This window comes from Crinia signifera, chromosome 2 (genome assembly GCF_055691185.1).
Source record: "Crinia signifera chromosome 2, ASM5569118v1, whole genome shotgun sequence".
Taxonomy (NCBI): Eukaryota; Metazoa; Chordata; class Amphibia; order Anura; family Myobatrachidae; genus Crinia; species Crinia signifera.
This window is the reverse complement of record NC_139218.1, coordinates 125126712-125140886: the sequence shown is the minus strand read 5'-3', so window position 1 is coordinate 125140886 and position 14175 is coordinate 125126712. Positions and strand designations below refer to the sequence as shown.

The 14175-nt window shown below is 43.2% G+C and overlaps 1 protein-coding gene and 1 pseudogene across 1 annotated transcript in view; both read left to right on the top strand.

Annotated features, from left to right (window-relative positions):
- WNT2B (Wnt family member 2B) overlaps positions 1 to 14175 on the top strand; it is a 101220-nt gene that overhangs the window by 18876 nt on the left and 68169 nt on the right. The gene's annotated exons all lie outside the window — the stretch shown is intronic.
- LOC146060822 (5S ribosomal RNA) lies at positions 5101 to 5218 on the top strand (annotated as a pseudogene).

Below are 14175 nucleotides of genomic sequence, written 5' to 3'. Positions count from 1 at the left end.
GGTCCCCCGTATTTTGACATCCAGCATCGGGCCCAAACAGCCTACAGGGTAATGCCACAGCTGGGGGAAACATTTTATGCAAGTTCCCCCAGCCAAAGCAGTCATCTCTGTGGCTGGTCAGCCCAGACAGGCACACTGGAGGAGTGGGGACCCCTTCCAATAAAGCCTGGGGCTGTCCCCGGTGCTCCTGGGCTTTGGGCATCAGACTGATGTTATTGTAAATTAAAGATAAATCTATTGGTTTCTGCTGTGGAACTATGAGTCCCAGCAAGCCTGGGCCACATAATAGACTTGGAGAACCACATGTCCCAGAATGCGACCCAGTAATGGCCTTGCTGGGACTCTTAGTTCCACAGCAAAGCCAATAGGCAAAAAACACAGACACAGCAGAAAAATACAACTTTATTTCATACATAGCCCACTCATACCAACTTACCTATCTTCATATGTAAATTGGACCCTTGTCTAGTAGAAATCCAAGTGCTTGGTACCTGTGGAAGGAAACCATACTCACCACCTTCTATGCGTGGATTGCGACCTCTGTGATACCCTGCAGTCACTTAATGAAGCTGCAAAGAGTTTGTTTACTTTCTGCGGCTCCTCCACCGAATAGCACTATTGGCCGCCTAGCCGCACCTATCGGCCAATCAGGAGCCGCTGCTGATTGTCAAAATACGGGGGACCCCTACTAATTTTGTCCCCCGTATTTTGGGAACCATGGAGCCTGGTGCTGGTTTTAGAAATCCTGACGATCCCCTTTGATTTTTGACCCCTGAATTTCTAAAAACCAGAAGGTCGATACAAGCATTAGGTCAACAATGGGAAAGTCGACAGTCAAAAGATCAACGTGAGTTTTTTATTTTTTAGCCGACTTGTGCCGACAGGTGGTATTTCATACCCTACCATCCACTACGGTGTGGTGGGAGAATATAATAGAATGCTATGCGACACAGTACATTGATGTTGACATTCTGGACCAAAAAATTTGAAAAACTTATTTCAACCTTTTGACTTTTGACCTTCCCACTGTTGACCTAATGCTTGTGTCGACCTTTTAACCCTGTAGACCTTTGCCACGTCAACTATACTATTTCAAGTATCGAGTTTAGCCCTGTCGACATTCAGTGATTAATTAATGTATGTCGATCTTCATTGAGTCAACCCAATGACCCATATCCCTGTATCGCATAGAGAGAGTAAATCCATTAGGCTCCCTACATTATATACTAAATAATCTGCTCAGATTTCCCCTCTATAAAATATCTGCAAGTATATCTCTGCATTAATGAGGAATGGCGATCATTATAGCATAATTCCCCAATGCTGCTTCAGCATCTGGGGAATTCATCTTAACAGCATTGTAAGCCCTGGATAAAGCAGTACACTGGGGTCCCTACCCAGTCATTCATGGTAATAAATACATTGAAAATATCCTGTGGTCCCGTGCCATCTCTCCACATGTTTCCATTGATAGTGAATGGCTGTCAGCACTGTTATTGCTGGATAACTAGTTGTTCACCAATCAGCATCCTGAAAGCTCTGTGGCTGCAGGCTAGAAGGAAGGTAGAGATTGCTGCCTGGATGCTCTGATTGGGTGTAAATCACAATCGGAGTAGCCAGTGCCGTGTTCATATATTAAGACGGCCCTGCACATTCTTAAATCAAGAAGTAGGTACACTGCATTTGGCACCCACAACTTGGAACAATCAAGCATCCAATCCAAGGTGTAGGCCTCCTATTCAGCTTCTCACAGAAGATTTACTTCTTTATCTGACTGTGTTGCCTCTTTATGTTTTTGTATAAAGCACAAGTACAAAAACACTCACTGGATTTTGATGGATTAAGCCTAGCATCATGTCAAGGGAAATCCTTGTTTTCAGATGGATTGTAGTTTATTGTTGATATTGGCTTTGTTAATGGCGGCTTGTTAACAAGGTCCTACAGTTACAGTAGCTTCTCTGCACAGACAAAAAGATTTGTCAGATGATTTATAAGTAATGTCTAATCTACTCATTTTCAGTTGCATGTAAACTACTGCAACATGGTGTTTGCCATATACTGGATAAACTGTTACATGAATCATTTCTCATAACAGAACTGATGACACCTCTTTTTGTGTGCAAAGCATAATAACATTTTTATGAAAACTAATTCCCGTTAATCTTTATAATCCAGTCAACAGCATTCTAAGATTCTGAGTGAGAAAAGGAAATTCAAACATTGGGGCAAATGTTTTATACACAAGAAGGGGTTCGACTCTGAATTGCGCTCAATAGTGTGTGCAGCACCACCAAAATTCCTCCTGTTAGTGAGGAATAGTATAGTATCGAGAGAAAAGGGTGGGGGGATTGGGGTGCGCTACCTAATACAAAATCTGTACCTCCCAATATGACATAATAAAATCAATGCAGCTTTTCAGAAATTTGTTTCCTTATATTCGGTAGTGTTTGCAAAGATTAGGCCCAGTCCATTTCAGGGTATAGTCCTTTTATTATAGATGAAAAACCCGACGCGTTTCGTCTCTAAGACTTCATCAGGGGTAAAAACCAATAGCTGAATTAAACATGTGCAGAGTGAGGAGGTCATTGCAGAAAAACGTCCTGCACAGATATTCTTCCCAGTAAGGATTTGTCCAAATAATCACAGAAGCTCATCTTCCAAACATTTCTAGAATTATTTTCTTTTAATTGGATCATACCATAAATCACACCGTGATGTTTTTTATTGAATGAAGCAGAAGTTCCTACTAGAACCAGCTCCCACCCCAATCCCCCCACCCTTTTCTTTCGATTGGGGCAGATGTATTAAGCCTTAACAAGAGATAGATGCAAGGGTGAGTGATAGAGATAAAAACCCAGCCAATCAGCTCTTTACTGACTTTTTTCAAACACAGGCTGTAACATGGCAGTTAGAAGGTGATTGGCTGGACGATTATCTCTGTTTATCACCCTTGCATTTATCTCTTGTTAAATCTTAATACATCTGCCCCTGTGGTGTCTGCGTGATCTCTTCCAAACCCTCATTGTGAGTGTGTGTGCCCACTGGGAAAATTAAATCTCCAAGCAGACCTTGTGTCTCCCACAACCCCCTAGAACTCCCAGCAGCCCCCTCTCCAGTATAAAGATAGGGGAGAACACTTACACTATCTGAGACCCCCGAAGAGGTAAGTATCTTTTATATATCTCTTTTATATATCTTTTCATGCACTGCAAGGTTTTTAGCCCTGAAAACCTTGCAGACACTTTTTAAAAATTGGATCCAAATGTCAGGATCCAAATGTCACCACTGCTCTTCCAACGGAGCCCCATGGTGCACTGGCATAGTTAAGTGGCTCTATGTCATGAGCCCTGCTAACACCTGCAATAGGGTACAGGACTTGTAGCTCTCAGCTTGCACCATCGCTGCTACTGCTGCTGGACTGTAAATTAGGACCCACTGGTGAATGCTGATTCTGTATAGCATGTAGAGCATACAATAAAAATATTTTGGAGCTTTCTATATGACAATGACAGTGGGTCAGTCATAACTTTTTAAGTGATCCACAACTTCTTTTAGAATTTCTAAAGCCTTAGGATTTGGACCTTACACAATTGTTTATACTTAAATTGGTCCCATCCATGAACAATTGAAGCTTGTTATTATTATTTGACACTTGCTGTACATACAGTGGATCTATATGTATATATTCTAGAGAAAAAGTCAAAGAGTGACTACAGGGAACACTATAAGGTTTTTGGGGCATGCTTGTGAAATAAATGATAGTAGAGATAGAGTGAAAATTAAGACTTATCTTCTATTAGGTAGCTAAAAGATTATTTTAAGACGCATACAGAAAGAATGGGTACATTTCAAATAAATAACGAGAACATAACAATCAGTTTTCTGTTACACGCGTCTCTGAGTACAGAATGTCAATTCATATGTGTCAGTGACCAAGCCCCGGCGAAACACGTGTCTGTGACGCATAGGACACACCCCCCTTCCCCCGGCTGACTCCGTGACCAGCGGTTGCCGCATACTGATGTCCGCACACCGCTTTTACAGCTACGGAGAACCTGGTACATCGCTACAGTAAGGCAATGGGCTCTGCTCGAGCTCCCTCTGTCTCTTCCTGCGTTTACCTCTACAAACCCTCGGATCGCACTTAACAAATACCACTAATTAGCCACAGCGGCGCCGACCGCTAATGTTTCTTCCCTCTCTCTCCTCAGTTTGATTATATTTCCTGTCTATATTTCTGTAGCTTAGGACAGGTTCCTAGGCATATCTGATAGCTTACAGCGGGTGCCGGACGGCTCCCCAACACAGTCGGGATTCCAACAATCGGTACTCCGACGTCGGAATCCCGACTGCTCCCTCATGGGGGTCCACGACCCCCATAGAGGGAGAATAAAATAGGTGGCGAGCGCAGCTCGCCACCGTGCCCGCAGCGTGGCGAGCCTGCAAGGGGCTTCATTGCGCTCCCCACGCTGTGCAGTCGGGATTCCGACGTCTGACTAATGACTGTCGGAATCCCAACTGTCAGAGTATTATACCACACCCCTTACAGCAGTGTCAAACTTCCTAATGTATTTACCATAGGTGAAATTGATGATCTCATTATTCAGTTTGGCTCTATAAAACTGAAAGTTATTAGGTGTTTGGTAACGCTTCTGAAACATTTGTACCAGCATTGCTTATCAACCCCTGGGTGAACTGGGTGTTCAGACTGCCATCATACTGACACCCAGAACACTATCCGAATTTAGGACAGAGGGTACATTTTAAGACAAGTGGATATACTGTATTGATCTCAATTGTACCTGGCAAATTAACTTACACGCTGCCTCTAGCTTTATTTTACTTACCTTTTCTAAATTCCATATCAAGGGAGGTCCGCTTTGTTTTTCTCTCTCTCATCCACCACCTGATACTGAGTATGATGGTGGACAGCAGAGGAGGGGACACTGCCTAAAAATTTCCCCCACCATACTTCATTACCTATCTCTTGCTCTGTCATCAAAGGCTCTCTCATTTCCTAGGCATTGGGGTGTCTTCCCTGCAATGCCAGCAAGCTGACTACAGCTCACCTTCACTCAGTTTTGCTCTCTCATCTCTGAGCAATACAGCCATACCACACTGGATCGCCTGAAACCATCTGAACTCAGAAGCTAAGCAGTGAAGGGCCAGATCAGTAACTACGTGGGAGACCCTTAGGGAATATCCGGTGCTGTATTTAACCAAGAAAGCAGAAGTATAATTACTGGCAGGATGATGTATGTCATGTGTTCTTCTCTTTCCTCTGCTTATATTCATTTTTCTCGCTGAACCAGGTTAACACTTCTCCCTCCAAAGGTGTGACGGACACTCTGTATTACACTGAACTTTACTTTAGAGTGGGGAAATTCAATAAACAGGGTGTGTCCTACGCTAATCCAACTGTTCTAACAAAAGACAGTTCTAATGTAAACTGTCTGAACATTTGTGACCAATTTGACAGTCGTATATGCAATAGTTACAGGAGAGACAGTTTAATCATTTTCGCCTTTATTGAATTGAATCATTTAATTTTATGAATTGACATTCTGTACTCAGAGACGCGTGTAACATAAAACTGATTGTTATGTTCTTGTTATGTATTTGAAATGTACCCATTCTTTCTGTATGCGTCTTACAATAATCTTTTAGCTACCTAATAAAAGTTAAGTCTTAATTTTCACTCTATCTCTACTATCATTTATTTCACAAGCGTGCCCCAAAAACCTTATAGTGTTCCCTGTAGTCACTCTTTGACTTTTTCTCCAGTTCTGTTTTGAACATCTTTGGGAGCACCACCAACCAAATATCACTGTTAGAATACCCACCATCAGCTGTTACTATGTTGGTCTATACATAAATGAAACCTCAAAATACACATACTAATTGTATAAGTAACATGTGCCAATCTGTCCCGTGTCTAAAGAATGTATATATTCTAGGCAGGTGGCGTCAGCATGCAAGGACTGACATTCACATCTCAATTTGTAACATTTTATATAAAGTTTTCTTTTTTCCTCCAGTGTCCTTTTAAAGTCAATTTAGTAACTTGAAAAATCTTCAGTGACTCAATACCGAATGATATGTAGAAAATTCTGTTTTGGAATTCAAATGGGGAAACTATCATTAGATAATGAGTCACTGGGAGGAATTTATCAGGCAAACAAGGCTTCTAGTTTGTGTATACATCCTCATTTTTCATATACTTTAGTTTCCTTTTTCACTGTACCATACGTCAACTTCTGATTCTGTCTTAAAATTTCTCCTCCCACGCTCTGCTCCAAGATGTCTCCTTCACACAACTTTTATGTCTTATGGTGTCTCAAGCGCTGAAATCTTCTCTTGCACATGAAACTGCTTTAAAGGTCAACTCCTTTTAGGATTAAAAGTATAATAAAGATGATGAGATGACATGTTTAAGGATTCAACTTAATATACTTAAGATACTTTTATGACCCTACAATCAACAAACTTAAATTTGTTTATTTGCTCATTCTCTTTATTTTATGTTGTTATTAGTATTATTATTATTACTATTATTAACAATTTTTCTTTATATAGCACACACACACATATTCTGCAGCGATTTACAGTGAATACTATCACACAGGGGCAATTTGGCCATAAATATTCCACAGAAGATTCCCAGTAGACTGCCTACCGTTGAGGTCACCTGTTTGCCAGTGAGTGCCCAGAGTAATGGCCCTGACCCCCTCCCTTCTCCCATACAAACAACCTTTGCCAGACCAGAGTACCCAATGCTTCAAATACTTATCTATGGTTGGGCCTATCTGTATACATTATCTGGCATCCATTTTGACATCTGTTACAGGGACATGAGTGTGTGCTATATGGAAGTGTAACAATTCCTGAGGTGTTTCCACGCTTCACTGGGAAGGAGTGGGGGATATTTTTGATATTCAGAGGATTATGGTAATGAGTTTTTGTCTGCTTGATGGAGGTGTTGGGTTCTGTGTTCAGGTTTAGTGGGGGGAGGGGAGGTATTATTTGTAATTTTTTTGTGGATTGTGGCACAAATCTAGAGCATCACGAAAAACTCACACAACAAAGGGAACATGTGCAAACTCCAGGTATGACCTTCGTGAAAATCAACTGAAGAACGTATAGGCACATGAATTAGTATATACAATTGTCTCGGCTTCACAACTGCTGTTTTTGGCAAATGAAACTGCCACACAATAATGAAAAAAGACTCCCACCGGAGCTATCACATACTCCTTTACAGTTGCCTATATTATATTTACAGACTATACGCAAAAATGATCGGGTCTAAGGGTTGATACAGCTTTACTGATGCAGGCGCCATGTTTCTTAACTATTAAAGAAATACTTTAAGATATAAAGAAATAATGAATATTTGAGTATAATACGTGATATGAAAGTTAAAGTAAAAGTATTGTGAAAATTAAAATGTCATATCTCCTAGAAATGAACCACCCCTGCACACGTGTGCTCCAGAGCATCACCTTCAAGATAACCCATATAGAGTGGGACTAGGAATATATATCAGGCCAAATGTAGTAGGGTGTAAGTTTTCCAATTTTTTTTAAAGTGGCAATCAATTACATGGCAAAATCAACCTGGTTTTACAGTGTAAATGATTGCTAATTTAAAAAAAAAATGGGAAAACTCTCCACAAATCTCTCACTTTCTGAATATTACACCCTATTAAATTTGGCCTATCATGTGACACCAACAGTGGTGTAGCTAGATGCCACGGTGCCCGGAGCAAGGACATGTTTCACGCCCCCCCCCCCCCCATTTATAGTAGGTGGGGCTCTTGCATGGTGAAAAGGGGGTGCGGCCTAACATTATACCACACACCGTAATGCCCATTGCACATTTTAACAAACTTTGTAATACCCATTACACATAAAGCGACATGCCATAATGCCAATTACACATAAGGCTTCACGCATCATGCCCATTACATACCTTATAACAAACCATAAATACCCATTACATACTATATAACAAACCATAAATGCCCATTACACATTTGACACATAAGTGCCACTTACCTACATGCTCATTGCTAGGAACTTCATGCTTGATGCCAGTGGTTTCATGCTTGATGCCAAGGGGCTTCATGCTCGATGCCAATGGGGACTAAAATAGCTTGTTGCCAAGTGGTACTGAATTAGCTTGTTGCCAAGGGGGACTGAAATAGCTTGTTGACAAAGGGGACTGAAATAGCTTGTTGCCAAGGGGGACTGAAACAGCTTGTTGCCAAAAGGGAATGAAATAGCTTGTTGCCAAAGGGGACTTTAATAGCTTGTTGCCAAGGGGGACTGAATAGCTTGTGTCAAGTGGAACTAAATAGCTTGTTGCCAAGCGGGACTAAACAGTTTGTCGCCAAGGGGGACTGCAGCCCCCCCCCCCCCCCGCCTGCCCAGCTTGCCTACTCCCTGCTATGCCCAGCTGAGCGTCCACCACTATTTTCACCACCAATGCTGCTTCTGAGTGGCTGCTGGACCGCCAGCGCCTATTGGCTGGCGGTCCAGCGGGAGACTTAAATTGAATATAGCGGCGGACACTCAGCCAGGCACAGCAGGGAGTGGCTGAGTGGGAGAGCGGGCAAGCCGGTGGCAGAGTTTGCTGTGCACGGCTCCAGCTCCCTGTGATCTTTCGGCGTCTGGAGCTCGTGCTCCACCCTCGCTATGCCCCTGGACACAAAATATATATCACGTAACCCAGACAACATTAATTGGTCTGATGTCTAGAGTAAAAGCCTTATGATGTCCTAACAAACTACTACATATATGAAAAACCTACTGAGTGAAGAATGCTTTAGATTTTTTTTAATGGTTTATATTTTTCCAATACAAAAACACGGTGTACTGCATAAGCTCCTTAGCAATGTCCACAAAAATGTATCTCTCAGTACTTATCTCACCTTAAATATTCTCTATTCAGGTACTGTCTCTTTTTTCAGTGCTACTGAAATTGTGTTTACGTGTAATTTGGAGCATTTTACATAAACAGTCTTCCTCCACTTTATTTATTTACAGTTTCTTACATAGCACAGCAAATTCCGTTGCACTTACAATCTTTAGGGATAATAGGAGGGATACGTAAGGATAGGATTTCATAGCATGTCAGTCCCACCAGAGTGCAAGACAGTCCTGATGGGATGCAATTAGATATGACTTTGCTTCAGGCTCCTGGCCATAGTGATCACTACAATTACTAGGCATTGTTGCTCATTGTGACCATAGGTGGATAACTGCTGGTTCTCTACAGAATTTTAAATAGCCAATTACACTAGACCAGTGATTCGTAATGTCTGTCAAGACATGTTTGTCTATCACAACACAAGGCTGCACTTGTCAGATGATTTTAGTTGTTACAAGTGCCAAGACTTAAAATAATATAAATATAGTAAATAGAAAGCTTTCCTATATTTTTATTCATCATTATTTCACCTTGGGTTTACAACAACTTTCTGATAGAAGCATTGAGTCATCTCTTACAAAAGCTCTTATTACCTATTCTAGTTAGTTGAAATTTCTGAGCTGTTTCTAGTGGCGGCTCCTACCTCATTGATGGAGCGGGGAATCCAGCTCTATGCCTATAGCAGCCCAGACTGTCAGTCCAAGATGGAGGTAAAATCACCCAATGGGACTGCCTTACTGCGAGTGACTGGCAGGTCAGTCTTCCAATAGGAAGTCACTGCAAGTCACTGAATGCAGAGCAGTCCCACACACTGCATCTGGCCTGTTTTGAGCGACTTTTAGCTCAAAGTAGCCCAGTGTGTATGGGCCTAAGGGCTAAGCACAGTGGCAGATTTTATGTTTTTAGGGGCCTTGTTCATTATTTAGTCACTATCAGCCCTCAAGAATCACCTTGAGTTGGGTACTTTTAATTTCCAGGGTTTGTTGAACACAAAGAGTAATGATGAATGGTCTATTTCTGCTAATGTGTAACCTGTCCATTCACCTTGATGATCAGGCCTCTATGCCACACGAGATAATCTGTCAAAATGTTGGTCTTTACAATGTGGATGGTGACTACAATGGAGATGCTGATTATTATTTCATGTAGTTATACATCTGAACTGACAAATATTTGTGTTATTGCATAAATCAAAAGGGCATTTAACATGTCATAAATCATGACTAAACTATATGATACAATTGACCCAGTGCTCGAAGTGGGCCGGAATACAACGGTATGACCGGCACTTCGAGCACTGAACTTTTTTTTATCTCCCCTCTCTGCAGCAGAGATGGAGATTCCACGGCCATTCACTGCAGCACACAGGAGACTGTGTAGCTGCTGTCAACCGGCGATAGGGAAAGGTAGGGAGATGACAGGCTGGGCCAGGGGTCAGGGTGCATTGTGTAAATTTATTTATTTAGGCTGAAACCCACCCACCGAGAGAATGAAAGAGAGGTGACAGCCAGATGACAGCCGGCAGAGCGCAGCGAACTGCCCGTGCAGCCCGGCTGTCTTCAGAGCAGAGAGTGCAGAGCGGTGAACTGCCCGTGCCCGGCAGTCTTCAGTGGGTTGCAGCTATTTGAAATCTCACGCCGGGTTGCGAGACCACTGATTGGCTGACATTATTCCTGTGCTAGATTTAAATAGCCGTAACCCGTTCTGAAGACTGCCAGGCATGGGCAGTTCATTGCTCTGCATTCTCTGCCGGCTGTCACCTGATTCTCACCTCACTGCCATTCTCTCGGTGGGTTGGCGGTCATGACAGAGCTTAAATAAATAAATGACACAGGGGGGCACAATGCACCCTGACCCAGGGCCCAGCCTGTCATCTCCCCACCTTTCACTATTGCCGGGTGCCAGACTCCTGTGTGCTGCAGTGAATGGCTGCGGAATCTCCTCCATCTCTGCTGCATGGAGTGGAGAAAAAAGTCATCAGGGGATCCCAGCCACACTACTCAAGGCCCAGCCTGTCATCTCCCCAACCTATCCCTATAGTCGGGTGCCAGCAGCTACAGTCTGCCGGGTGGACAGGCAGCCGCGGCGCTTCCATTGTGGCGGCTGTTACCGTGAGTATAAACCCCCTTGGCAACGAGCATGTAATGCCTCACAGTAACAAGCATGAAACCCTCTTGGCAACCAGCATGTAATCAATGTTCCCTCTAATTTTACGAAGGCTGTCTGCGGCAAAAAATTTTGGCTGTGCAACTTTGGAAGGAAATTTAAATTTTTGTGCGTTATATATAACAGGAAAATGAAATTCAGCATTTGTGTTAACTTTACTTCAAAATGATATTAAACATTTAAACATTCAAAACATAGCAGACAATGTAGTTAATGGGTGAAACACACATTAATTGAGTCCACAACTGCAAAAAGGGACCACTGCTGCTTTGTGCCCTCTGTTGTAATGTCTGTGCGCACACTCATCGAGTTGTGTGCGCGCACGCGTGCACAGCTTAGAGGGAACACTGCATGTAATCCCCCGTGGTAACAAGAATGGAACCCTCTTGGCATCGGGCATGAAGCCCCTGACATCAATCATGAAGTCCCTGGCATTGTGAAATAAACTCCTAGCAATGAGCATGTGGGTAAGTGGCACTTACATGGCATATTATGTAATGGGCATTACGGTGTGTGCCATAATGTATAATGGGTATTAAGGTGTGTGGCATCATGTGTAAATGGTATCACAGTGTGTCGCGTCATGTGTAATGGGCATTACGGTGTGTTGCGTCATGTGTTATGGGCATTCCGTTGTGTGGGATAATGTGTAATAGGATTTACGGTGTGTTGCGTCATGTGTAATGACCATTGCAGTGTGTGGTATAATATGTAATGGCCATTACGGTGTGTTGCGTCATGTGTAATGGGCATTCCGTTGTGTAGTATAATGTGTACTGGGAATTATGGTGTGTTGTGTCATGTGTAATAGGCATTACAGTGTGTGGTATAATATGTAATGGGCATTACGGTGTGTTGCGTCATGTGTAGTGGGCATTCCATTGTGTAGTATAATGTGTAATGGGCATTACGGTGTGTTGCATCATGTGTAATGGGCATTATGGTGTGTGGCATCATGTGCATCGGGTATTATGGTATGTGGCATTCATGGCCACACCCCTATTGTGATGAAGCCACTCCTCTAGCTTTGTGTGACCATGGCCCTTATACATGGCCACGCCCCCTTTTCTGGAACAACATTCTTAGCTTTTCCATACCCCCACTTTCAAAATTTCCACTTCGACCACTGAATTGACCAGTAAATATAATTACTATGCCAATACATTACTGTAGTGGAAATGTAATAATTTCTGCATTTGTTCAGTAATCTCTACAACCCTTATTTATACAGATGAAGCTGCTTTTACCTGAGCGGATCCGGGTGTGCCAGTCGCCGTCCCTCGCCAGTGAATGGCGCATGTCGGAGGCGCTCGCACACCCCATTCTTGGCATTCTTGAGACATTTGCCTGCAGTGGCATAACTACTGTAAGGCAGCCCCAGCAGGCGCTTGGGGGAGCAAGCCACAGTGGGGTCTGTGTGGGCGCCGGCACCCGCTCGACGCACCAACATGCTGCTGCCTGCCGCTGCCCACTGACTGAGCACTGGAGGTGAGTCAGCCACAGTGTGTGTGCAGCCATGGTAGAGATGACAAATCCCCCCCACTGATTCAATTTACTGTACACAGAGCCAGCTATTGGCTACTGTGTACAGGATGGGCAGGCAGATGGGCGTTCCAGGGCGGCCTGGGATGCGTCGGAGCTAAGGGAAGCAGCAGCAGTGTCTGCTGGTCTCTCTTCCTCTGTCCTGCTTCAGCTTCTTCGTTATGCGTGTGATGTCATCACACGCTGGAGAGCAGCCTGGGGGGGGCGCCACAAACTTTTTGGAAGGGGGGGGCAAAATTTATAGTTACGCCACTGTTTGCCTGTCCACATCCGTCGTCGTGCCAGCCATCAGATACCAGCGGGTGGTGTGCTGGCGAAAACAATAAGAGTTGCTCCATCCACGGAAACAATAAGGGCGGCTCCCTCTGTAGATTGGTGTTGCTTTCTGAAAATGCTGTTCAGGCTAAATTAATAGTAAAGTCCTGTATCCTGTCTGTCAGATCAGAAATAGCAGCAGTGAATGAATAGACGTCTATGGTAGTGAGATTGCTCAGTGAGGATATAAGATTCAGTCACAAAGCAGGGTAGTTTGGATGTCATTAAATGTATATTTTGAATGAAATGTGTAAGAATAGTAATAATGTGGAATAGACTAAGGGATTCTAAGAGGTGCGTTCAGGAATTTGATAAGCTTGTCTAAAGATTAGATTTCTAGGAATATTTGAAGGTTTGCAGGAATGAGAAATTTGAGGTTAGGTCGGAAAAAAAATGGTTTAACCGAGTGGATGAGAGGGGCACAGCCTGGGTCCAGGGAAGATGGCTGACAAATGAAGTGATGGAGAATGCTATGGAATATGGCGTTGTATATAACAGAGTTTCTCAACTTCAGTCCTCAAATACCCCTAACTGCTCATATTTTCAGGAATTCTACAGTATCTCTTTAAACAGATTAATTCACCTGTGCATGATTAAAGTAATCCAGACAACATGACCTGTTGGGAGGACTGAAGTTCAGAACCACTGACTTACTACATTATTTGTAAAATACTAATAACCAATGTAGGGGTGAACGTGCCAGCACAGGGTGTATCTGAGCCCTTTTATGCAATAGGCTATCACTATCCAGGGCTAAAACGGGGGGTGTGAGAGAGCCGACTCTATTCGGTTGGCTGGGTGCATGGCATGGTAATCTATAGTATACCTCCTAACTTTAAGGAGACTCTTCTAACACTACCGACCGTGAGAGGATGTTATTGTTTCAGGAAATGCTATACTGCAGAACTCAGCTCCTATCACTAGGGGGAAATCACCATTTTGGTGTCACCCCCTAGAAGGGTGGCACCCAGGAGCGGACCAAGCAACCCCCTTGTGGTGCCACTAGTTGATCCATCTGGCTTTGTAACCAGTTTGATTTTGCAGTATAAATGATTGCAGCTTTAAAAAACCTGGAAATTTCTTATCAAATCTCTCACTTTGTGATTCTCTCACCCTTTTTCGTTTCACCCTTGATCTCTCTCCTAGATTTGAGAAAACTCCCCTGAGTACCCTATTTTGCATATTCATTTTTCTGTATGTATTCAGAGGGTAAGTGCATCC